Here is a 27,090-nt window from a genome sequence, read left to right on the forward strand (position 1 = left end):
AATAATTTATCTAAAGTTTAAAAAATCATAAATATATGTATCATAATTTTTCGTTCCGTTTATCTTCTTGTTATCAAATAAACAAAAAATATGTTCTTTCTTAATTAACTATAACATATTAATCAAAATTGAATGCAAAAAATATGTTGATGCTTCTCATCACATACATTAATGAGCACTTTACTTGCTCATTCACAATTTAGGAATACAATTAATTATGCAAATAACAAAAGTATTAATAATTTTTAGTGTGTGAAGCTCGAGATAATATTAACACTTAAGATAATCAAAATTCAAGAAACTATATAGATATATAAAGAAATAAAAGTTAAAAATGTGATTAGTGACACAAACTTTGATGATAATATTGTAGTTTATTTTTATATGTCTAAAATATAAACTAAACTAAATCAAATTATCATTTTTTTAGTTTGGTTTAGTTTGGTTTGATTTGATTTGAAATCTTACCCAACCATGTTTTTTTAATTTAATTTAAAAAATTTCTTAAATAAACTTGCCAAATGACTTATTCCCACCCAAAGATTACTGCTTTCTGAATTTTCTACCTTTTAACTTTGAAAAACACTTTTACATATTCATGAATTATTAAGTCTGTTAGTTTTAAGGGTAAAATTATTATTTAACCTATAATATTAAAAATAAACTAAACTTTTATCTCATTTTGCCCCTTAAACCCAAAAAAATAACAATTTGCCCCTTATCCTTATGTCGAGTTTTGAAAAGCAGCATTTTCCCCCTAGGGTTTTTTTCATTCTCCAATGACATCTCTTTTCTTTTCCATTGGTGGTCACTCTCTCACAATCTCTCCCTCTGATCGGTTGTCCAAAAGATAGGAAAAACAACATTGTTTTACTAGAGGAAGAGAAAGGAGATGCCATCGGAGAATAAAAAAACCCTAGAAGAGAAAATGCTACTTTTCAAAACTTGGCTTAAAGGGAAAAATTGTTATTTTTTATGATTTAGGGGGAAAAAAAGATAAAATTTTAAAACCAATGGATTTAGTTAACTTTAACAACTCATGGGTCAGTAAAAAAGTTTTTCAAAGTTAATGGGTGAAAAGTTGGAAAAGCAATGATTTTTGGGTGGGAATAAGTCTTTTGGCCAATAAAACTAAACAAACCGTGCACATCCCACTTTATGTCAATATCTTACACCACGTTTTATTGATTTCATAACTATTTTAATAAATTTTAATTAAATTATTATAATTATATGTCAACCAAAAGTCAATAAATTGCCAAAGCTGAAAAGACTACTTCCTACCCAAGGTTTGCTAAAATGACACATTTCTACCCGTTAAGTTTGAAAATACCAAATATTCACTCATAAAGTGTTTCCGTTAAAGAAATCATTTAGAGATAAGGACACGATAATCATTTTACGTAGTGTTCATAAATTCTGTTTTATAAATATTTATTATTAAAAAATATAATTTTATAAATTGTGTGGGACCATAAATAAATGTTTTCTTTAAAAACAATATGTAAGACTCTTTTTCAGATATATACCTCTACTTAGAATATGACCCAAATAAATGTGCAAAATGTTATAATTTAATGTATAATCATAAATACTCAAATGTGCAAAAATGTGAAATTTGCATAAATACCACATTTATTAAAAACTCAAATGTAAGAAATGTCTAAAATCTAAATTTGAGTAGTTAATGTGCATAAACAAATATCAAACTGTAACTGAAATGATCAAAATACTTAAATGAAAAGAAAGTATGAAACTGACAAATTATGCCCCTCGCCTTTGCTTAACTATTCACTAAATCATTGGCTTACCCATATGCCCCACTACTGACCTCTACTTGTAAAACAATAAAAAGGAATGTGTGAGTGAAAACACTTGTACGTTGATGGCCTCTTGACACTTGGAATACTCATAAAATTGATAAACGTGATATTCCATTTGTGAATCTAAATATGTACACAACTCGACACTCTTGTGCCTTGACATAGGCTATCCATAAAAGTTATTAAGGCTTAAGTTGAAATCAACATATCAGATATCCTAGTGAAAGCATAAGACACCTTGTGTGTCATATATGTCGTGTTTTACACATATGTCATATGGCCTATTAGGCTAGCTAACTAGGATACTCTGGTCACATTGAGAAAAATCTTGTAGTAGTTTCTTCCCTTATCACATAAGCTAATTAGAATTGTTGTCTAAACCATTTTTGAATGACCTTTACTATAGGTATATATGTGATACATCCCACTGACCATATGAGGAAATATTTGAAAAGTCATTATCCTTTACCATGCACACCTGAACTGAATTGAACTGAGTGGCTATGCACCTTAGTGGTAAGTGCATAATGTATCTCATGGGCATCCAACCCTATCGTTTTCACGTATCTTGTCATTTCTACACATAACTAGTGGCAAACTAGATGTGAACCACTTTTTTTATTTTTTGACTCAGATCTAGCTTAATCAAGGTGTTGTGTCATCTTTCTCATAGTCAAACACTATTTCTAATTCTATCTAGCTTGTCTTTTTTACTAAAGTCTCATATTTTTTCTTTTTTCTTCTTCCCTTTCATTGCATTTGAACCAGGGGTAAAATAGTCTTTTAACTAACTATACATGTGTATGCCTAAGGTGCACCCCCGTGTGTCTTTTTTTAAGCATGATGTCCTCTTTTGGAAAGTCACACATGGGCGTATGTCCCATATCACATGAACATGTATGCCTTTCCTCATAATGAGAATTAAAAAATTTTATATTTTGTTTGAAAGACACACCAGCGTGTATGAGGCCATACATGACCATGTGTTGCGATCTAGATTGTGAAAACCTATAAATTCTATGAATTCTGACTAGACTCCAATAGTCTAAACACATACAACAATTCACAAACATGTTTCTATACATTCTAAATCAAATGTTCAAAACTATAAACATACTAACTTGATCAACTAATCAAATCATTGGCAATCATCATCAACAAATAAGGGTCATTCAACTCAACATGTTTATAATAATTCATACTTTATTCAGTATGATTTATACACATATCGCACTGTTTAACATCAAACTAACTCTCTTAAGGCAGTTCATTATGAAAGAAAAATGTTTAAAGGTACTTAAGACATTGTATGTCAATCTTTACATTCGTCAAAACCTGATTTTTAATCCAAGTAATTTGTTCATTACATTAGAGCATCAATTTTTTTCATTAATAACACACATACATACATCATGTTCATTGGACTATAAAAGGACCCTTATTCTTTTCAAGATTGCCACCATGTGATCACAACAACAATCAATACTTCAACTATTTCAAGAAGGGCAAAAAACCACCACTATGTCTTTTAGCAAACAAGTAAGCTATTTGTGTGATTGTGGTGTTTCTAACGATTGGCATCTTTTTTCAGGGGACTACAAGTCTCTCTTTTCACTACTCTCTCATTTAGTTGTGGCTATGGGTGTGAAAATATATCAAAAACTTAGGTTAATGCTTTTTAATTTTTGCCTCCTGGATGTGACACACGGGCAAGTGTTATGTTGCACAACTAAGGCAACACCCCGATCTTGTCATGGTTCTTATCTTATCTAAAAATTCAAACTAGTTGATGATGCATAGTCATGTGTGTCTTTTCACACGGGCATGCATCCCTCTAGAAATGTTAATTAACTCATTTAAAAAGCAAGGGAAAAGAGTAAAATGCCTTTGGACTTACCTGTGAGTGTTACACAAGATAGAAGTATGATAATCATTAAGTAGATGAATTTTATATGATTTGAAATGAAAATGTTGGTGAATTTATAATTATGATTAAAGTACTTCATTTATACATTGACATATGATAAATAGAACACATAAAATGAGAAATCAGAACATTATTCTAAAATGTAACAGTTAAATGTATTCAATGCAACATATTATTCAATATTAAACTGACAATTTTTATTTGTTTAGACAGTATGGGCAAATGTAAAGTTAACATATGAAGAGTGAGATTATCGTTTGTAGTGTTAGATTCGAATCAAGTTTATTCGAGTTCGAGCCTAAGAGTTCAATATTTTCAAGTTTGAGCTTTAACGGTGTTCAACTCGTAAAGTTTGCGAGTTTGAAAAAGTCGATACAAATCAATTAAAATAATATTATTTTGACTAATATACATTAAAATTGTGTTGTTTTAGCATCAAATCAAGTTCAACTCCTTTCAAACGAGCCAAGCTCAAACATCTTTGAAATGAGCTTGGCAAATTTGAGCTTGACTCCACTAAAACGAGCTCGAACTCAAGATCGATTTGACTCAATTCGAATCCAATCTAGTCATTTGAAACCTAACAAAAAATATCTTTGAATAAAATAATAAACATTTTAGAATTCTCCTTTGGATTGTATATTTTATTGCATTTTTTATTTTTTAATATTAAATATTAAAGTATTACTATTTCTTCACATTTCTTAATAGATTGTCTGATCAATAAGAGGTTTTCAGATAAATTTAATGAAATATAGAAAGAATAAATAGAGGATACTCCATTATTGTGGACCTTGTGTGTGTATATTTATTGCAAGATGGAGGTAATGATGTAAATATGCATAATGATATTTGTGTCATAAGCTTGTTAATTATGTTGGTAAATTGTTGTAAATTGTTAAATTAACATTAATCATATTATTAAATTTCATTATTTAATATAAAGGACAATTTTGTACGGGATATTAAAATTTTTGCCACAACGAAAGCTTACCTATACAAATATACCATAGGTTTAATGGACTAAACATTTATACTAAAAAGTTTGCCGATTTCCTAAACTAACCTTGTTTTCAACATTATAAACACAAGTCGGGGTTTGCATACCAAAAATCACATATCATTGATAAATCTTATAGTATAATCATCTAAATTCAGGCCAATGTTGATCCATACCCCTTATGTTATATATTTTCTTGTTTAACAATAGAAAATCAAATAATATGTGCTAGATTAATGTTGAGATTTCATGTGAAAAAAAAAGTTGGTATTGTTTAATGTTGTGATTTCATATTGGTATATTGTTTGACGTTGATATAATGTAGTTAGAGTATTGATATTTAAACTGGGAATGAGTTGATGAAGATCTAGTTATATTATGGATAAAAAAAATTATAAAGAATTGGTTTGTGAGATCGCTAACTCTTGGCTAGATCGCCAACCATTGACGATCTCGCCAAGGGTTGGTATCCTACCAGCCTGTTCTTCTAGAACAGTGAATTAGTTATTAGGGTATTTGCTTTCAAGTTTACTTGAAGCCAAAGATGGAAAATGTTGCATTTATTATTCACTATGGAAGGCAATGAATTCCGAGTGATGACAATATAGTGAGATATGTCAACGAGAATAAGACACCGATATGCATTGACACAAGTGCTAATTTTAAAGGATTTGTGGTGAAAATATGTTATTGTTTAAGAATCGATCAAAGTCAGTCAAAAATCCATATATTTATCCCTGGTGATGTATTGATAGGTCCAATTAAAATTGTAGACAATAATGATCTTAAGTATGTGATGGTTGTTCCAAGAAGTTTACGAGGAACAACAAAACTCTATGTTACTGAAAGTCTAATTGAAGGAAGAGAGAATCAACAAGCCATAGAGATTATGAGGAAGAAAGGAAGGATAATCTGATATATGATTGGGGCACAACCATAAAGTTTCCAAAAGTATGGTGGGAATCATGGTGATGATTATAATGATGATGATGTGGATGAGGATTATGAAGCTAAGGGCAATGAGGATTATGATGGATTTCTGAGGTTTAATGATGACATGTATTATAGACCAAGCTAGGAAGTTAGAAGAAGTCAAAGTAATGCTTGTAATGACAGAGCTGAATGTAGCACGAGACGTTATGTCTTTATAAATACTAGAGCATATAAAAGTCACTTTCATAATCCAAATCCTTTTCAGTGGGTTTCTGAACTTAATGTGTGTAACACCCACAACCACACCCTAAAAAGAGAGAGTATAAAGAGGGAAGGTCTTTACATGAAGAATTACTTGTACTTTAGAGGAGAAGTAAGTTAGCCTCTCTTTTTTAGCTAACCAAGCATATTTTAAATGAAGTCAAAGTCTGTAGTTAGAGATTATGATATACTTATCAAATTCTTGTGATAGTATGATGATTTTTGCCATGCTTGGATATGATATATGATGATGAATTACTTATTTTGCCAATAGTATGCTATTGAGTGATGAATAAAGGTTCAATGATGATTTGTGATGTTAGGTGTCTTGTATGCATGTTTAATTGTTAGAATATGTTTAAGATTCCTAAATATGTTTACTAAGTTGTGATATGTGACTGTATCGTCAAAAGATAGTTGGAAAATCAGAAAATCCATGCATTTTTACGATATTCAGATGTGACACACAACCATGTATAGCCTTATACATGTTCATGTGTTCTTAGTTTAAATTAGGAAATCTCATATTTTTTGCGCTCTCATTCTGAGAAAAGTCGTACACAATTGTGTAGTATAAGACACATATGTTATGATAGATCTTTTAGAGCCAATTGATTTGATATTTGTATTTGTAATTTATCTCATTTATTAATAAAATTGTTTATAATTATTCAATTCATATGTTTGTTTATTATATGATTGCATGAATAATATGCTCTTAGAATGATAAAATTGTGATGAGGGGATTGAACGATTGATCGTGAAAACCCTATGCACACATTAGATGATCATTCTAGAAATGTCTATAATTTTGGTATTACAATGACCAAGGGCACATGTAATGGTGATGAGATTATCATAGTGTTAAACGACCTCACCAAAAAGTGGCGATAGTTCTCACATGTCGAAGTTGTTTGCTAATAGTTTGGTGCAACACATAGGTGCACATTATAGATGTATTCATCATACTAACCCCACTAAAGGATATCCATATGAATGATTACTCCAATGTCTATGGAACAAATCCCTTGAACACTACAGGTGCATGTGATCCTTTGACTTGAGATTACTAGACCATCTCGTATAAAAATTGATATGGTTTGACACTATCTAACATATTATTGGGGTATCATAAAGGTAATGAATGACTATATTGTGAGATACATGAAGGCTATGGTTGATTAATAATGGATTCGTCACTAATGAGCATAAGAGAAAGTATCTCATATATGGATGTTGAAAGACATTAATGACTGCTTGAATTAATGGCCACAGTAGGATAAAGTTGTAGCCTAATCCATGTACTGATTAATGTGTATCAACTCATATCATGGAACTACAAAGATAAACATACTCTATGTCTCAGCCTCAAGAGATATGGTTGACTAAATGATTAAATTACACATAATTGTGATATTGTAAATGTTTATAGAGATATTCGCTAACACTATATCATTCGAGTGGCTATAATGCTTTTCTAGAGGCCAATCTTGGTTTGTGTCTAAATTCAATCTGAATTCAGACACTACCAATTTGATAGAGAGCTTATGAGTCATATGTATTAAGAGGTTGATACGAACCAAGAACTAAAGATCATTTGACGATAATCTTCAGATCATGGAAAAAATAAACATATGATGTGTTTTGGCTAAAATCATTTGGTGTGTATGGTGTCACATGGTATCCTACAAATGCACTACTTGGTTTCGACTGGACCCATTTAAGAGTCTAACCGAGTAAGGCCAAATGATAGATACTAGTCAACTGGCTAAGTTAACTCATGGGTAAGGTGTTTTAGTTAAACAAGGATTCTTTAAAGTCCTCGTTTGTTAGAAAGTTTAGGTTAAGTTGGAATCCTAATTTAATTAGAATTCCTATACGTTAAAACTTCCAATAAATTCAAAGTCCTTATTTGATAGAAAGTTTAGATTAAGTTGGAATCCTGATTTAATTAGCATTGTTATGCATTAAAACTTTCAATAAATTAAAGTCCTAATTTAATAGGAACTTTTGAACACCTTATCACCTAAGTAGTTAGAGTCCTAACTAACTTAAGATTCATGCACACCTTATAAATAAAGGTGTTTAGTTTGAGTCAAATTTTTTAACACAACAATCCTAAACACACATCTCTATGCCTAGAATCTTATTGACGTAAGCTTTCTTATCATGATCTAATTTCCAAGATCTATACAACAGAAGCCCTAGTAGCCTTCTTTTTGGATTGCCTCCTATTTGTGCTTCACGTGGATACCAAGACATTGCCTCAAGAGGGTTGGATAATGATCTTTAATAGCCACGTGAAATCTCAGAAGAGCTAACAACGCAAATATAATTTCTAAACACTCAATGTGTGTTTAACATATTCTTGAATTTATGCTTTAAAATGGATATCCTGGATAGGTTTTAGGATCTTTGATATATATTTTTAAATATTTAATTCTACTACGCTGTAGGTTAAAGGTTCCCTAAAACCTTACAACACTCATTTGTGTGACTTTCCAAAAATAGACATTGTGCTTAAAAATAGGCACATGGGGGTACACCACAACTGTGTAGTTAGTAAAAAGACTATTTTACCCCTAGTTCAAATCAATTAAGGGGAAGTTGAAGAAACAAGAATGAATAAGAGACTTCAATAAGAAAAATAAGCTAGATAGAATCAGAAGAGTTCCTAAGTATATGGAAAACAGTACGAGACATCGATTGAGTCAGATCTAAGTTGAAAATAAAAAAATTTAAGGAAAGCGGTTCACATCTAGATAGCCACCAGCGGTGTACATAAATAGTAAGATATGTGAAAGCAATAAGGTTAGATACCCATAAGATGGATTATGCACTCGGCACCAAGGCACATAGTCATTTAGTTTATTCAAGTGTGTATGGTAAGAATGGTAGCTTTTCAAATATTTTCTCATGTGGTCAATAAGATACACCACATATGTACCCATGATATAGGGTCATTCTAGGATGGTTTAGAGAACAATTCCAATTAACTTATATGGTAAGGGAAAAGATTACTATCAGATTTTTTTTCCATGCAACCAGATGTCCCTGTTAGCTAGCCCAATAAGTCGTATGACTTATTCACAAGGCACAACAAATAGCAATATTCAAGGTGTCTTATGCTTTTACTAAGACATTAGATATGTCGATTTCAACTTAGACCTTAGTTATCTTAGTAAATGGCCTATGTTAGGGCACAAGAGTGCTAAATTGTGATCACATCCAGATTCACAAATAAAACTCCAGATTTATGAGTTTTATGAGTATTAGGGTGTTAAGAGCTCACCAACTTACTGAGTGATTTCACTCACGCGTTCTTTTTTATTGTTTTGTAGGTAGAGGTAAGTAGCAGGGCATACGGGAGATCCAACGGTTCAGCGAGTAGTTGCACGGAGGTGAAGGCATAATTATCATTTTGAGATTATTTGTCTGTTCATGTATTTTGAACATTTTAGTTATGTTTTTCAAATTTATATATGCACAATAACATCTAGTTAAGTTATCAAACTTTTCATCTATTGATAGATTTTCAATAAATGATGTATTTCAACAATTATTCACATTGCAGCTTTTTACATGCTTAAAATATTAATGATCATGCATTAAATGATGATAAGGTAAGTTAAGTAGTCCAATTGTGCACATCTCTTTAGGTCATATTCTAGGTGGGGGTATGTTTCTAAAAAGGAGTGTTACACCATGGATGTTAAGAATGTAGGTATTAGTAATCGGAAAATACATAAAGACAACAATTTAAAAGTGATGGGTTTATATAATTTAAAGGTGAAATTGAAAGCATTATTTTGAACTAATGCATTAGAGACAAGTATTTAATAGAAAGTCATTCAGTCTAATAGAGTATGATATAGGCTGAAGTGTGTACATCCACAATATAAATAGCATGCATAAGCAACAAGGGAGAAGGATAAAGACTTTTGGATGTTACAGTGTAGGGATAGGGCACACACGTGTCTACGAGATCAAATTTTCATACCATAGATAGGCTAGTACAGAGTTATTTGAGATATTTTGAAATCAATGTTTATGGTTGATCGTATTTATCGACCAAAGGAAATCATTTTCGACATGGCAAATAAGTATAAGGTTGACATGTCATACACATAGGCATAGTGTGCCAAAACATATGCACTAAATGCTCTACGAGGATCTTTATAGGAGTCTTTCATGCTTTTACCTAAGTATTAGCATAATCTAGAGATCAAGTACCTAGGAATTGTGACACGTATTGATATCGATGTTAAAAAAAGGTTCCAATTTTTTTTCATGGCTTTGGGTTGTTCTATCAAAGGGTTTCAACAACTTTGTTGCCTAGTCATTTGCATTGATGTTTCACATTTAAAGGTCTTAGGTCTCTTTTTATTGTTGTTGCAAAAGATAACAATAATCAAAATTATCCACTAACCTTTGGTATTGGCCACAAAGAGGGAATGAATATGTAGACCATTTTTTTAACGTACCTACGTATGTGCATTGATGATGTTCTAGACTTGGCAATTATTTTTTATTTCTATCATGGAATCATTGTGTTAGTAGTGAACGTAATGCCTTAAGCTTGACATGGTTTTTGTAATTACCCTATCAAAGGTAACATGCACACGTAATTCAAAAAAACCAAATAAATTGAAAGATTATTTTGGCAAGCTACTAAGACATATTTCATAAGTGACTTTCAAGTAGCCATGACTAGAATTTTTTGGGTAAATCTAGTTGCGGCTGCCTATTTGACTGATATTAGGTATGAAAGATAAGTGCTTGCCAATTTTGGAGGATGATGGTATAATATCATAATAACTACAATTGTTGAGTTCTTTAATGATTTGACATGAATTGCTCGGGTTTTGCCTATCACTATCTTGGTTGAGCTTTTTAGGAACACAATGTGACATTTGTCTTACAATAGATGAAATATGACAGGTATATTTGACTAAAATTGGTTATTATTATTATTATTGCTTTTATTGGGTTTTATTAGTTGTTTTAACAAGTGAGAGATCTCAACTGTTAACACTATAGGTGAAGGACAAGATTGTTGGAAATGTGCGCAAATGTGCTAATATGGTGGTCAAACCGATTAACATCTATCAATATGAATTATATGATTCACAAAAGCAGGTGTTCATCATTAATATTCTCTATCAGATGTACCAATGTGGGAAATTTCAACTCTCTCAAATTTCATGTACTCACGTTATGGTTGTTGCAAGATATAATAATCTTTCAAACTGCAGAGGATGGGCAAGTGTATTACTTAATGACATATTTATGATAGAGAGGATGTTAATCTAGTTGGGGATCAGTCAACTTGGACACCATCTAATATGTTGTCAATCAATCTATCTGTGATGGAATAACGATGTATCTAGTCGTCCGTCTAGCCATGTTAGGAGGCTATCACAAAGAGAGGACGTCTAACCACAACATTGTAGTTTATGCCACTAACCTGGACATAATTGACAAAATTGTCTGAGTCCTGCTCCAATGCCCCGTGTTCCATCATCCCACATATCAGGTAGTGGCAAAGGACAAAGTCATCGCATCCACGGTCCACACCAACCTGTGAAATAATTGATCTTGATTTAGTTTTTGTATTGACTGGATCTTTAATATGAACTTCATATAATTTTTTTGCTTAGTTGTTCATGTTATTATTGAAAATAGTTGATTCATGTTTAATTGTATGAATGTCATTATCGTTTATTTTCATGTTATTGTTGAAACGCTTAATTATTTAATTTTTTTTTTTAAGTTTTCCCTGACACGAAATTAGAATCTCTCAAGGGAAAAGTTAACATTTTAACATGTTATATGTAAATAAATGTCATTATAGTTTATTTTTAGGTTCTCATTATATTTTTAACAACATTTCAGGATGGTATCTCTTGTACTTTTACGAAAATTTTGATATGGTGTCCTCTGTATTATTCATATATCCCTTTTATTTGACATAAGAAAAAAAAAACAATGTAAAAGATAAAAAAAATTACATACCAATATAAAAACTTTCAACCATCCATAATAAAATTCTCTAAAAATTTTTACTCCAAATTCTTTGTAAAGATTTTGGATTAACATAAGAATTATAACATTTTCTTTGTGTGTGTGTGTACATATATACACTCACTCTCTCTCTCTCTCTCTCTCTATAAAATTGACAATTAATTGTGACTTCACAATTTTTTATTTTATAATGTAATTACACTAAGATTTTCTTAAGTTCTTACAACTCTAGATTAATTGTAACCTCTGTTTTTAAAATAAGAGTAAATCACGCTTTCCTACCCAAGGTTTGATCCAAAAATACTTTTTCACCTCTAGTTTGCATAAATAATGTTTTTCTACCCAAACTCAAAATATGTTGAAAAAAGCTAATAGCATAAATGTGAAATAACAATTTTACAGGCTATTAATTTAAAAATATAAAATAATAATTTTTATTAAACTCAAACGTTTTAAATATAACAAATTCATCCTTAAAAACCATAATGACATTTAATTCAATTTTTTGGAGTGAAATTATCATTTTTAAAACTATTAAGAAGCAAATTTATGATTCAAAATTTTCTAAAAGACATCCAAACTTTTTTTAATTTCAAACAAACCCTAAAATTTTTATAAAGATCCTTAATAGTTTTAAAAATTATAATTTACCTTTGATATGTGATTATACGATAAAAACATTTTTATCTATAAGAAGAAAGGAAGAAAAGATGAGAATGAAAGAAAAAGAAATTAAGTTATTTCTTATATAATTTAGATACTTAAAAGATTATTTGTAATTTTTATTAATTTAGGGTAATATGATAATTTTAAAAAATGAAATAGTAGGAATAAAATAATAATTTTACTCTTTAATATTATTGTTTTATTAATTGAGTTTAATTTTAGATAAAAAATAATTACTTATTCTTGATTTTTAGTTAAAAAATATTATCTATGTTAATTACAGGTATAAAACTATTTTAAGGCTACACCTTGTGTGGGAAAATTAATTCACTCCTTAAAATAAATATCCATTTGAATGTGCAAATAAAGAAAGCACTTGCATTTATAACTCTCACCGTAAAAAAATTTTTATAAAAAGTTATTTTACGTAGACATAAAAAATTTTAATTTTGAATTTTCTTTAATCTTTTATGTTAGAATTTTATAATTATATATATACACTATTTTATGAAAAACTGTTATAAAATTGATTTCATTTCATCCTGGATAATTTAATATTAATTTTTTCTGTAAAGTTTGCTTAAACAATAAATGTTAACAAAAGGACTCAAAATCCGGCTAAGCAAATTACAAATTAGTTTTAGTTTAAAATATATTCTGAAAATATGTTGAAACTTATAAAATAATTTCCATATCAATAATACTAAAATTATAAAATGATATTTTTAACAAGAAATTAAAAAAAGAAAAGAAAATTACTTAAACACAAACCAAAAGAAACCAGTGGTAAAAAAGCTAGAGATATTTAAATCCATTTAATTGAATTAATTTAATAATATTTTAAACTAAATGAAATTTTTAATTTAAAAAATTCATAAATCAAAATCAAACTAATTTAACGAATTAATTGATTTTAAATTAAACAAAAATTATGAATTAATCAAACCAAATTTTTTATTAATCAATTTTGAATAAAATTTTTAAAGCTATTTTATTTTATTATTTTAATTTTTAAAAATAAATTTAATATTTTATTTAATTTTTTTAAAATTAATTAAGTTTAATCATCCAATTTTAAAAAATTGACAAATTAATAATCTACCCCAAAAAAAATTAATTTTTCCATACTGTAGCCCAATAATTTTGAACGCCTATCAGATTTCCGTTTGTCCTATTTCTATTCGTCAGTAATTATTACTCCTCGTCTTAACCTCACAGGTCGCGGCGGTGTGACTCTTAAAATAAGACATTCTTCCTTTCTCCCATCTGATTCTCACCAAACCTCACTTTTCTTACTGTCACCAAAGCTCAGCAGATCCTCTTCGGTTTCCCGGCACAACGACGTTTTAGGTACGTCTAGTCCTTCCCCGATTCAATCGTCTTGTCATTACAATTGATCTATTCAATTTTGTATCCCAACACTTTGAGCACTCACACTCATTTCTTCTAATCGTTGCTTATTTAGATTCCTAAAATTAAGCCCTAATTTAATTCCGTTACTCGTTGTTTGGATTCAATGTATACTTTGTTCATCTGTTTATTTTTGTTTATAGAATCTCCTTGTTTTTAGGATGTAACATTCGAATTCAAGTGTGTCAATAAATTCTACTTCCAAAATTACCCATAGAGTTGATTTTATAACTTATTGTTTAAAGAAATTGTAAAAGAATTATAGAAAACTACTAAATGAGCAATAATTTTCAAAGGAGGTAAAATGGTCATTTTAGAAAGATTTAAGGGACAAAGTGGAAATTAAAATTGAATGACACACTTGAAATTATATGGTGGTACTAAGGGTTTTTGGTAATTGACTAAGAATAAAATAGTCATTTATGAAAAAAATTAAGGGCAAAATGGTCCAAAAGACTTATAAACTTATGCCTATTCATTTTCTTCTTCATTTTAGCCGAGAGCCTTCCATTTTTGCTAAAGTTTTCCCTTAATCAAAATTCATCCAAAAACCTAGTTAAATCACCTAATTTTCAGAGACTTCAGTTATAAAAAAGTGTAGATCTGTCAATTCTGATCAGTTCTAAGGTAAAAAATTTAATTTTTAAGATATGCCAAATTTAGGATTTTGATGGATGATTATATTTTTGGTTGATTAAGGTTGCTAGAAAGAAGAAAAGAATGAAGAAAAGAATGAGGATAAACTTAAATCACCAAATTAGCAAAGAAAATGTAAGAATTTCATACTTTACATACTTGAAGTAAATGTGAGTTAGGTTATTTAAATAACCTTTACTTATATAACCGTATAAGGAATTAGAATTAAGGTGATTTATGCTTAAAAGGATAAAAAAATTCATTAGAATTCAAGGTGTAATTTTTGGTCATAAGGGTATTTTAAACATTTCATATTCCTAAGGTTAGCTTTGTGGATTTTGTGTGTTGAATATATGAGAAATAATGAATTGATGAAAGAATTTGCATTAAGTTAATTTTTGCTTAATTATGTGCATGATATGTGGAATAGCCCTTATATTAAGTTTATATTATATATTTTGAAATTAATTTGATGCATGAGATATAAATAAATGCTTGAGAAAATAATATGATGTTTGATAAGAAGTGAAAAAAATAAGGAATAACAATGAATGGACATATTTCATATTATGGTTATACATGCATACATGATGAATCATAGCATATGCATGATTTCAGAAAAAAAAAATAAAGAAAAAGGAAAAGCATTTTCTAAGTTATGCATGTTTTCAGAAAATGGAAAATAAATGTGTTTTGGTTTTATAATGACTCATATGATACAGGAAAACAAAAAACATACTTAAAATCCTTACACGTGAGCTGTACTATGTGGACAACAAAGAAAAAATATCAGTTGTACTGTGTGGACAGCAAAGAAATATAATCAGCTGTACTGTGTGGACAGCAAAGAAAAATATTAGCTGTATTATGTGGACAGTAAAGAAAAAATAAAATAAAATATACGTGTAAGAGAGAATTGTACTTTGTATGGTGATTGCAAGTACTGTCATATGTAGTCTAGACCGGTCAATGAGAAAGAGAGAGAAAAAAAATTAGTAAATATTTTATGAAAGTCATTTGCATTAGAATTATGCATACAAGCCTGTGTGGCTGATAAAAAGTTGAGAAAGATGTATGATTAGAAAATAAAAAAGTCATGACACTCATATATGCATAAATCATAACGAGTGAATCATATCTGTATAGTAAGAAAATGAATAAATGGGTGAAAGAAAAGAATTATGATATATGTTTAATGCGTGTTCTGTGTCAATTATTTTGTTGTAAATAACTCACACACGCTGAGTATGGAAGAGATTAGTACTGGTATGAAATACTTTGAGTATTGAGTATGATTTTCTTACTGAGCCATAATCGCTCACTCCGTTTAATTTAATATTTTACAGGTAAAGAGATGCAGCAAAGGTTCTTGGGGAGCACTAGTGAGACATAAGACTAAGGGAGGAAGACACCATAATTTTGTTGATTTAAATGTTATGATGTATATGTAATATATATATATATATATATATATATATATATATATATGACTAGTTTTGAAAATTGGTTATAAAGTTTCTGTGGGTGATAATTTTTATGATGGTTATTATTATGTACTTATTTTATTTATTAGGATTAGGTGATGAAAATCTAGTCGATTGGTGGGATTGGTTTATGAGAATTATTAATTGGGAGTGTTACATGACATAATTAAAAAAAGAGAAAATATTCCCTGGGCCCTCTTAAATAGAGGAATTCTTGCCGTTTTTCTGTAACACACTTATTGGTTAGGAGATGTTACATAGGATTGTTTATCTCCATTTGAATTTGGCACCTGATTAGACTGATGGTTTAGTAATTAGGATGATATGTATTGTCTGCTTAGCGTCGTTTTGATTTGACATTTTTTGGCACTTGAATGGGCAGTTTGAAAATATAAAAGGGGATAAGTATTGTGATTTGTTTGAGTAAATGATTTGTTTATCTTTGGATTCCTTATGTGTAGGGTTGCCTTCCTTTTGTATTTGCAACGTTTAAAGAAATATATATCTGAAGAAGTGTTGTGTATGGCTTCCTTCCGAGCATTCTTGAACAGTCCAGATGGTCTCAGAACAACTCACTTTTGGGGACCTGTTGCTAACAGGGGTTTCGTTCTTGCAGTATGTTTCTCAACCATTAGTTTTAGAGCGTTCCATGTATAAAATATGGTTTTTGAATAGGCCATGTTTTGAGAAACTGTTAATGATTTATGACAATCTTATTTATAACTGGGATTAACAGGGATTGGTTGACATGAACAGACCTCCAGAAATGATTTCTGGCAACATGACTTAAGGTATTATAGTTCTCTCTTTTAAATGATTTTGCTGTTTTTTTCATAAGTTATCTAGTGTGTGTCTGTGATCTAATCTTTCCATCTGCATTGGTGTTGCAGCAATGTGTGTCTATTCAGCATTGTTCATGAGATTTGCATGGATAGTACAGCCACACAATTATCTACTTTTGGTATACCATGCTTCAAACGAAACTGTCCAGCTCTATCAGCTCTCCCGTTGGGCAAGGGCTCAAGGGTAAGTGACTATACCCAGAGTTATTTTGGACCATTTAGGTGCTAACCGAATTTTTTTGGTCACTATTTGCTACATTCTCCTATATTTTGTGTTTCTCTTCTTTGCTTGATATATTTAGGATTCAGACATTACTCTACTCTAGAATTGGACGAAATTTCTTTAAACAATTCATCATCATCATTGGTGTTATGCTTTAGTTTGTTATTCCCCTCTGACATTTTGCATTGGTAAATAGAAGCTCCAAAGCATACATTTCATTCTCATTTATTTGTTTCAGATACTTATCTTCAGAGGAGGAAGACTCAACTCAGTAATTTGATACAAGTTTCCTTTTCCTTAAATTTTTGTGTGAATTTTGTTGAGATTTGGGCAGAAGTTACTACCAAGGTTTGATATTTGACAAGATCAAACCATTGGTATTTAATTCTGCTGCTAGTTGAAGCCTAACTTGGTAGATGGCTTTCGTACATCAAGATTACAGGCTCTGCAATCTGAATGTTTTTATCAGAGCTTAAAAAAAATATGACATACTACTCGATTGATGTGAAATTGATGGCTTTAAGACGAAATTAAATGGTAAATGGGTTAAATACCAGACTCCGTTTTGGAAATAAAGAGACCCAGATTTAAAAAGTGATTGTAATGGGTAATGGCTTGATCTTTGTTGTGCATATGATGACTATTTATTGATTAAATGAATTTTTTATTAGCCTTCTTCGATTTGGATGTTTGTATTTTTAAAGAACGTGTAGTTATATTGAGAGTTCTTATGCGGGGTTTGGTTCGAGGTTATCAAAAAATTCTGATAAACAATATTTTATTATCAACATTATTTTGTTTAGTTTTTTAGATGATAAAAGATTTTGGTAATCTAAATTAATAATTTTTACCCTTATTTATTATTTTTTAAGAAAAAAATATTTTTATTTTTAATTAATATTACTAGTAAATAAAAAATAAGTAAAATAATTTATGGTCATATTTTATTTTTTTATAATAAAAGATTATCTTAATCACTCATAAGAAAAAAAAAAAAAAGTAGTGATGGCTGAAAAAAAATGTGTAGGCATTAGATAATCACACCTTTAGCCAATGGAATATTACAACTGGAAAGATCAAAATCTAACAACTTAACCCGTTTTCTTCTATAAATTCTCTTAATGTAATTTTCTATAATTAATGAAAAACCAAAATCAAAATTTAATAATGCAACTCCTTTTTTCTTTGGAAGTTAGGTTTTAATTGCGACAGGAAATATTAAAGGTAATATTGTTTGTATGCATATTGAAATATGAAACTTTGGACATGTATATTCTAAATATGTTAATAAATTTGAAATTAAAATTGAATTAATTTTTATTAAAAAATTTTGCGATTTATTTTTTGTAAATGTAGAAGTTACTAAAAATTGTAGAACAGAGATTGCCCAGTAAAATGTCTACATTTTGAAACAAAGAAATTTGTTGAATGTTTTGAAACAAAGAAATTTGTTGAACATTTTGAAGAAAATTACGATTGTATTCATTTGTATTTGAAATTTCGTAGTTTTCTTACTAAAATAGAAATGATTAAAAGTAATGTACTAGGGGTTATCTAGTAATGAGTTTGATAATATGACTTTTTTGAACGTTTTGAAAAGGAATATAAATTCATTTGTAATTGAAAAGTTTTCTGGAGAATATCTTCTATGTCTTTTTGGTTATATAAAAATTTCATTATTTTCTTATTAGTCTAGAAATTATTAAAAATGGTGTAATATGGGTTGTCCAGTGAGTGGTTTGAATTTTGGATAGTGTCGGTACCCTAAAGAGGAAATTAAACTCCATTTTATTTGAATTTTTTTATATTTTCTATTTGAATGTGTTCAAATTTCATGAATTTATGAGTGAATCATTATTAAAAATCATAAAGCAATAAGGGCTTGTATATGCACAGTTAACTTCAATTGAAGTTCTTATGATTTAGTCTCAATATTATAATTTGAAATATTATAGACAATCAATGGTTACTTCTTAAATTAAGCTTTTTTTTTTTTTTTTATGATTTTGTCAACTTTTGAGATAAGTAAAAACTTACATTTGAATACGTTTGTATTATAAACTATGTTATGAAAAATCATTACATAAAAATTGATTAACTATGTTATGACATTTACTATATGAAGATATTTTAGAATTATTTAAGGTTTTAAAAGTCTTTTTTCCATGAAATCGATTTATTTTGATTAAACTTATTTTTGTAAAACTAAATTTTCAAAAAAAAAAAAATGTTTAAACATATGGGTTTATTAAGAGTGATGTGAAAAAGATAAGTAACATTTCAATTTGAATATGTTCCAAATTTGAAGTGTTACTGAAGGGATCTCATAAACCTCAAAAAGAAAAGCAACAATGGAATAGAGGGAAAAATTAAAATTTTTGAGATCCCTATTAACCTAGGCTTAAAGACAAGAATCAAAACTGACAAATCAATCAAGGTGAGTGTTCATATTGTTGTTAAAGGATCCACGATTTTGATCTTCAAGTTGGATCCTTCCAAAAATTCCCACAACATTATGAAGCTTTTATTTGTCCACACAATGACACCAAGAAGCCACGAATGAAGGTGAAGCTCCTGAAGACACACACGAATACTAGATTGTGGGAAGGTGAATGATTGTTTATGTAAGGAAGAGAATAAGATAAAAACAAAAACAAAAAAAACTCTTCTCAAAAGCTAACCCATGGCTAGGTTCGAAAAAATGGGAGACCATCTTTAATTTATATAAAACACTTAACCTTAGGTCATCACAATTTGGTCCCCCAAGGTTTAATTTTTTTCACTTAGATACAACAACGAGTGTTAACTATATTCTAAAAAGATTGAACCCATATTACATATTAATAGAGATCAAAATTATCACATTCAAGAAAACTCAATGTGATTCACTTTATATTAATAAACCCAAATGTTTTAAATCTTGGTAATAAATCATTAATTATGTTTGACGCGTAAGTTTTCTGTCATATTGTTAGTCAATAGAACTATGATTAATCAACAATAAATCAACCCACTCTCAAGGCCAACCAAATAATAGAGAATCAAAGAATAACTAATTTTTACTTGTCCATGGTATAGTTTTGATGCAATCAAATTCTTTTATCAATCGATATCTCATCAAGGTCAAGTCAAAAAAGCAATGTATACTTTAGATCATCTTGAAATTTATATTATTTGATTTTTGAGGCAACGACTAGATAGAATTTGACATAAAAAACAACCTTATACCATTGTGACTATAGGTTCTAGTAGTAGTAGACATTAATCAAATAATGCTTTGAGATATTTTCTCTTATGCATAAGATTGATGAATCTCAGTCGATTCATCATAACTTTGATACACTTCTTGACATAGTTAAATTATCATATAGATGATCTTAATAAAAAGATTACATTAAACTAGTGCCAAACTAGGTCAATTGGTGCGCAAAGGACTATAGTGATATCAAGTCATAACATCACATATACTATCATTCATTAGGGGAATTGTTTCATAGATAATAATGTTATCATTTATTTGGAATCCTCTGATGGGTCAATCCAATGTTGTTATAAAATTTGTAATTATTAATTTCATTATGCATGTTTGTTTTATGCGCCATGATTTTCGAATAACTACTTATGTACCTTTCAATCATCAAATACATATCCTTCACCCACTCATTACTTCATAGGGAGGGTCAAACAACCCTTAAATAACTTTTCTTGAAAAACAAGACAATATCATGACAACATCTCTTGATGCCACGATGTCGAACTTTTGCCCAAATGATATCGTGATAACATTTTTTTAATCTCGCAACACTAAGTTTCTATCCATTTGATATCTTGACACGTTTTCTTGAAGCTGCAACATCGACCTCTTGTTGATGCCATTTTGCAATAATAAAATTTTCGTGTCATGAAACAACTCAAAAATTTGAATTATGAGCCTAGGTTTCCTAATTTCAATTCTTAATGAAACCTATACTTAGGGGTTGATACAACCTCCCGCCTAACTCCCTAAATATACCAATTCACTTAGTAACACAAATTAGAGCTCCTTTTTATATCACTCGATAAACATTCATAACACCAATTCATTAATCACATGCAATTGAAACCGTTTCGTCAATAATCATAACTCCAATTCATCAATTTTGAAGTTGATTGGAACCTTAGAAAATTTGGGTTCTTGATTGTAACCTTAATTTTCCTAGAGAATGCAAGAAAGGAGGATAATCTATTGAACCTTGCCTTTAATTATAACATTTTGGTGGATATTTTGGGAGAGTTTTTTAATATTTTAGATGGATTACGAGGAGGAATAGTGATATTGGTTTTTTTGTTATATGGATGGTGAAAAACCTGGGGAATAATAACCTAATGGAATTTTGGGCTAAGGCATGTTTATATACATTACCCCTAAATTGCATTTTAACCCCTCTTTAATAATACTTATTTAATTACTTAATCTACATAACCCAATCTTTTTTCCTTAAGTTTACATAGCTTTAATTTTCTAATCAGAATTAATAAAAAGTCTAATTTACCCTTCAAAATTTATTGGAAAGACTTAAACACATAATTAAATATGAAAAGACAATTACCCTTCTAAGATGTACTTGTAAGATTTGCATCCTTAGTTCTTCTCAAGTCTTCATAATGTTTTTTACAACTATCTAGTGACACTACATATGCATAGGTGTATAAGACATCAACTTCAGTGCATAACATGGTGTAGATGATTATGCATACAAAATTCTATTAATCTTGCCCTTTTGTTCTTGTGTTCGAGGATACATTTGTTTGGAGAGCTCTACACTCTATGGCATTAGAAGAAATCCTCTCTTGGAATCTTCCATGCTAAATTTCTTTACCATTCTGTCCATATATGCACTTTGACTTAGGCCAAACAACTAACACGATCTCTCATGATAAATCTTAATACTGAAGATGTAGTGATGTGAACTTCAATGATGATGCGCGCAACCTCATCAAAAATTGATCTTTGTCCAAGATTGAAATAGGTTTCACTTTGATCCGATATGAATGAAATTCTACGAACCTTGGTATAGATTAGTGATTAGAACACCGCAAGGGATAAACCTTAATAAGTTCTTGATAGTTTTAAATCAAGAAGTTGAAATCTTGAAACAAGGTTAAACTCATGATACTGTTCATTCCTCCAAAAGAAATTGTTTTTTTTTTTTAAATGGTGTCTATAAACCTTAAAGGCCTAACTTGACCTTAACCCAATGGACTACCCAATTTACCTAAGCTTATTAACTAATTAAATGCCCAATAACCCAAGTTAAAAACCAACATGATATTTGAGCTTTAAAAATAACTAATTTAAGTAGCCTCTTATATAACAAATAACTTAAATAAAGCTTGGGCTTTAATAAAACAAGTCTTAGCCCATTACAAAAAAAATATATATATTAATAACATAATCCTTGGCCTAACCAAGGTATGCATGGATGTCTTCCCTTGAATGCTTCCGTGATGGCCCAATGTGACATGCTATTCTTGGGTTAGGCTTTTATCCCCTACTCCTTCTTAATTGAGAACTGGGTTAAGGCTTGTTGTAACTTTTTGGCTCGACTCCTCATAATTGGTCCTACTAGTATTTAAAGTGGATCAACCCTATGGTTTGGTGCTCTGATGATGTCTTTATCACTCTCCTCTCTTGAGAAGGATTTGCCCTTAAATTTGCATCATTAAACAAAGATAAGTTAGAAACATTAAAAGTAGCACTTACATTGTACTCACCTGGAAGATCTAATCTGTAGGCATTATCTCTAATTCGCTTGAGGACTTGAAATAGACTATTTCTTGTTGGGTGGAGTTTTGACTTCTATTGCTGAAGAAATCTTTCTTTTCGCTTATGTACCCATACCTAATCGCCTAGTTGAAATACCACTTTCTTGCTTCTTTTATTAGCTTGCTTAGCAAACTGCTCAGTCCATTTTTTAATGTTTTGTTTAACCTTCTTAAGAATTTACTTCACAAGATCCGCTTTTCTTTTCCCATTTAATCTAATTCTCTCATCAACAGGCAATGGCAAAAGATCCAAAGGAGTTAGTGGATTAAAACTATAAACAATCTCAAATGGGGAGTTACTTTTAATGGAATGCATTGCCCTATTATATGCAAATTCTACATGTGGTAAACATTCCTCCCAAGTTTTAAGTTCTTTTCATTTACAACACACAATAATTGAGTTAATGTCTTATTTACTACTTCAGGTTACCCGTCGGTTTGTCAGTGACATGTAGTGGAAACTAAGAGCTTCGTACCTAATTTTCCCCGTAATACCTTTTAAAAGTAACTGACAAACTTAGTATCTCGATTGAACACGATACTCCTTAAAACTCTATGTAAGCGTACTATGTCTTTGAAAAATAAATTAGCAATATTAGTAGCATCATCAGTTTTATGGCATGAAATAAAGTGTGACATTTTGGAAAATCTATCAACGACTACAAAAATTGCATCCCTACCTTTCCCTGTCTTAGGCAACCCTAACACAAAGTCCATAGAAATATCAACCTAAGGTTTGCTAGGTACTGGTAAGGGTATATATAATCCATGGGGTAAAACTTTTGACTTAGCTTGTTTACACCTAGCACATCTATTACAAATACGCTCAACATCTTTTTTCATATGCAGCCAAAAGAAATGCTCTTGTAAGATGCCTAAGGTATTAGCTAAACTGAAATGACCCATTAGTCCACCCTTATATACTTCCTTAATAAGCAATTCATGCAAGGAACTTATAGGGCACACACAATTTATTCTCCTCAAACAAATATCCATCATGCCTATAAAACTTACCAAATGCAGCTTTCTCATAAGCATCATAAATACTAGAAAAGTCTACATCAGTCACATAGAAATCCTTGATATACTCAAGCCCAAGCAACTTAATATCTAAAGTTGAGATTAGAGTATACCTGCATGATAATGCATCTGCCATAATATTTTTTTACCTTGTAATTAATAACATAAGGAAAAGTTTTTATGAATTCAACCTACCTAGATGTTTTTTGTTCAACTTACCTTATCCCTTTAAATGTTTTAAGGATTCATGATCTATCCAAATGACGAATTCGTGCAGCCAAAGGTAATATTGCCACATCTCTAATGCCCGTACCAAAACATATAACATCTTGTCATAAGTAAGGTACTTTTAGGTGGCCTCATTGAGTTTCTCGTTGAAAAATGCTATTGACCTATTTTCCTGCATCAAAAAAGCTCTAATACCTATACTTGAAGCATCACACTTAACTTAAAATAGTTTAGAAAAATCAAGCAAAGCAAGTAAAGGTGCAATACTTAACTTATCTTTAATCAAAGCAAATGCACGTTCTTGTTCCTCACCCCACTTAAACCTTGCATTCTTTTTAATTATTTCAGTTAATGGTGCAACTAGTACACTAAAGTCTTGCACAAATCTCTTATAGAAACTAGTTAGACCATGAAAACTCCTAACTTCAATAATAAAAGTAGGCGTCGGTCACTCTCAAATAGCTTTGACCTTTTCCTCATCTGCCTTAATCCCTCTAGATGAAACCACAAATCCTAGGAACACAACACTTCTTAAGATTACCAAACAATCTTTCTTTCCTAAGCACAAGCAAAACATCACACTTGTGTCCTTTATGCTCATCTAGACTACGACTATAAATGAGTATATCATCAAAATAGACAACTCAAACTTGCCTATAAATGCACGCAAGACATGGTTCATTAACTCATAAACAGACAAGATGCGTTAGTAAGCCCAAATGGCATTACCAACCACTCATACAAGCCGTGTTCGATTTTAAAGATAGTTTTTCATTCATCACCTTCTTTCATCCTAATTTGATGATACGTACTGTTTAAATCAATTTTTGAAAAGATACATGATCCATGCAATTCATCAAGTATATCATCTAGCCTAGGTATGGGATAGCGATACTTTACAATTATTTTGTTGACGACTCGATAGTCAACACACATCCTTCATGACCCATTTTTCTTAGGCACTAGAATTACCAGTATGGCATATGGACTCATGTTCTCCCTCACATATCTCTTCTTCAACAGCTCATCCATTTGCCTCTGAAGCTCTTTCATCTCTTTATGATTACTTTTATAGGCTGATCGATTAGGTATCATTGCTCTAGATATGAAATCAATCTGGTGCTCAATCCTAGGAATTGTTGGCAATCTATCTGGAATCTCCTCGGGAAATACGTCTTCAAACTCTTGTAAAAGAGAAATAAACACATTACAAAGAGAATAGTCAATTTTAGTCAAAAACAAAAATTGTTCCTTGTAAACCAATAATAATAAATATTGTTTAGTTACAAAAGCTACTCTCACATCACTCATTTCCATAAAAACTCTTTTTTCCCACTCATTTTTTCTCTCCCTTTTTTTTTCTCAAGGTCGAATTTCTCACTCTCTTCTTTTTGACCCCACTCTTTCTTTTCTCATCCTTACTTAAATTTTCTCTTTTCTTCTCACTCTCACTTTCTTTCTTTTCATCAAGCACATTCCTCCTCCTCACTTGATCATCGTAAACTTGTTTTGGTGACAAAGGTACAAGGCTTATTAACTTATTGTTCATCATGAAGGAATAACTATTTTTAAACCCATCATGTGTCATTTTTCTATCATATTGTCACGACTTACCTAACAAAATGTGACCAACATGCATGGGTACTACATCACACAAAACCCCATCTTGATACCTACCCATAGACAAAGCCACCACCACTTGTTTATTTACCTTAATCTCTCCATAGTTATTCAACCATTGAAGTTTATAAGGTCTAGGGTGTTTAAGTGTAGGTAAACTAAGTTTTTCTACAAGCTTGGTACTAGCTATATTTATGCAACTACCCCCATCTATGATCAAAGTGCATACCTTACCCTTCACATGACACCTAGTATGAAAGATATTCTCTCTTTGCTCATTATTTTCTTTCTTATACTATAAATTTAAAGCTTTCCTAGATACTAGTGCCTCACCTTCTACTACATACTCTAACTCTTCATTACTAGCATCCTTTAATGGTGGCACAAACTCTTCACTCGACTCTTCTTCTGTCTCATACTTACCATCCTTCCTCAACAGTATAGTTCTTTTGTTAGGACATTAAAAGACTATGTGACCCCTACCCAAACATTTAAAACATTTGATTTCACTATTTCTCTTCGATGGTTCAGGTTTGGTACAAGGTTTTTCTAGACTGCGTTTTTCTCCCCTAAGTTTAGAGTGTTCGATCTCTGGCTTATAAGGTGGTTTGTCATCTCTCTTTGACACACTTGGTTTCCAAGGGCTAGAATAAGATCCCACATCTCTTTTACCTTTTTTGTTGTAACTGTCACTCTACCTCTATCATCATATCTACCAAATCCTCTAATTCTACATAATGTTGGAGCTCTACTACATTTTCTATATCCTTGTTCAACCTATTTAAGAACCTAGCCATAGTGGTCTTTCTATCCTTTTTTATATTAGCCCTAATAATGGCTATCTCTATCTTTTTGTGATAGTTCTCTACACTTTTTGTCCTTTATCTAAGCCCCTGTAATTTTTGAAGTAAATCCTTATGGTAATGGCTTGGAACAAACCGTTGTCTTATCACACTCTTCATATCTTCCTAAGTATCTATAAGTCTACCCAAATTCCTATACCTATTCTATGGTAATTGATCCCACTAAATACTTGCATAATCAATGAATTCTATAGCTGTTAATTTCACCTTTTTCTCCTTTGTATACCTACAAATATTGAAAACCTAATCTACTTTATGTTCCCAATATAAATAGGCCTCTAGGTCATTTCTACTTTGAAAAGGTGAAATTTTCATCTTAAGACTA

The 27,090-nt window shown here is 30.4% G+C and overlaps 1 pseudogene; it reads left to right on the forward strand.

Moving 5' to 3' along the window:
- The first annotated feature begins 13,810 nt into the window (after nucleotides 1–13,810).
- On the forward strand, nucleotides 13,811–17,910 carry LOC123204056 (annotated as a pseudogene).
- The last annotated feature ends 9,180 nt before the right edge of the window (nucleotides 17,911–27,090 follow it).

Source organism: Mangifera indica, chromosome 20, assembly GCF_011075055.1.
Source record: "Mangifera indica cultivar Alphonso chromosome 20, CATAS_Mindica_2.1, whole genome shotgun sequence".
In the NCBI taxonomy this organism is placed as follows: domain Eukaryota; kingdom Viridiplantae; phylum Streptophyta; class Magnoliopsida; order Sapindales; family Anacardiaceae; genus Mangifera; species Mangifera indica.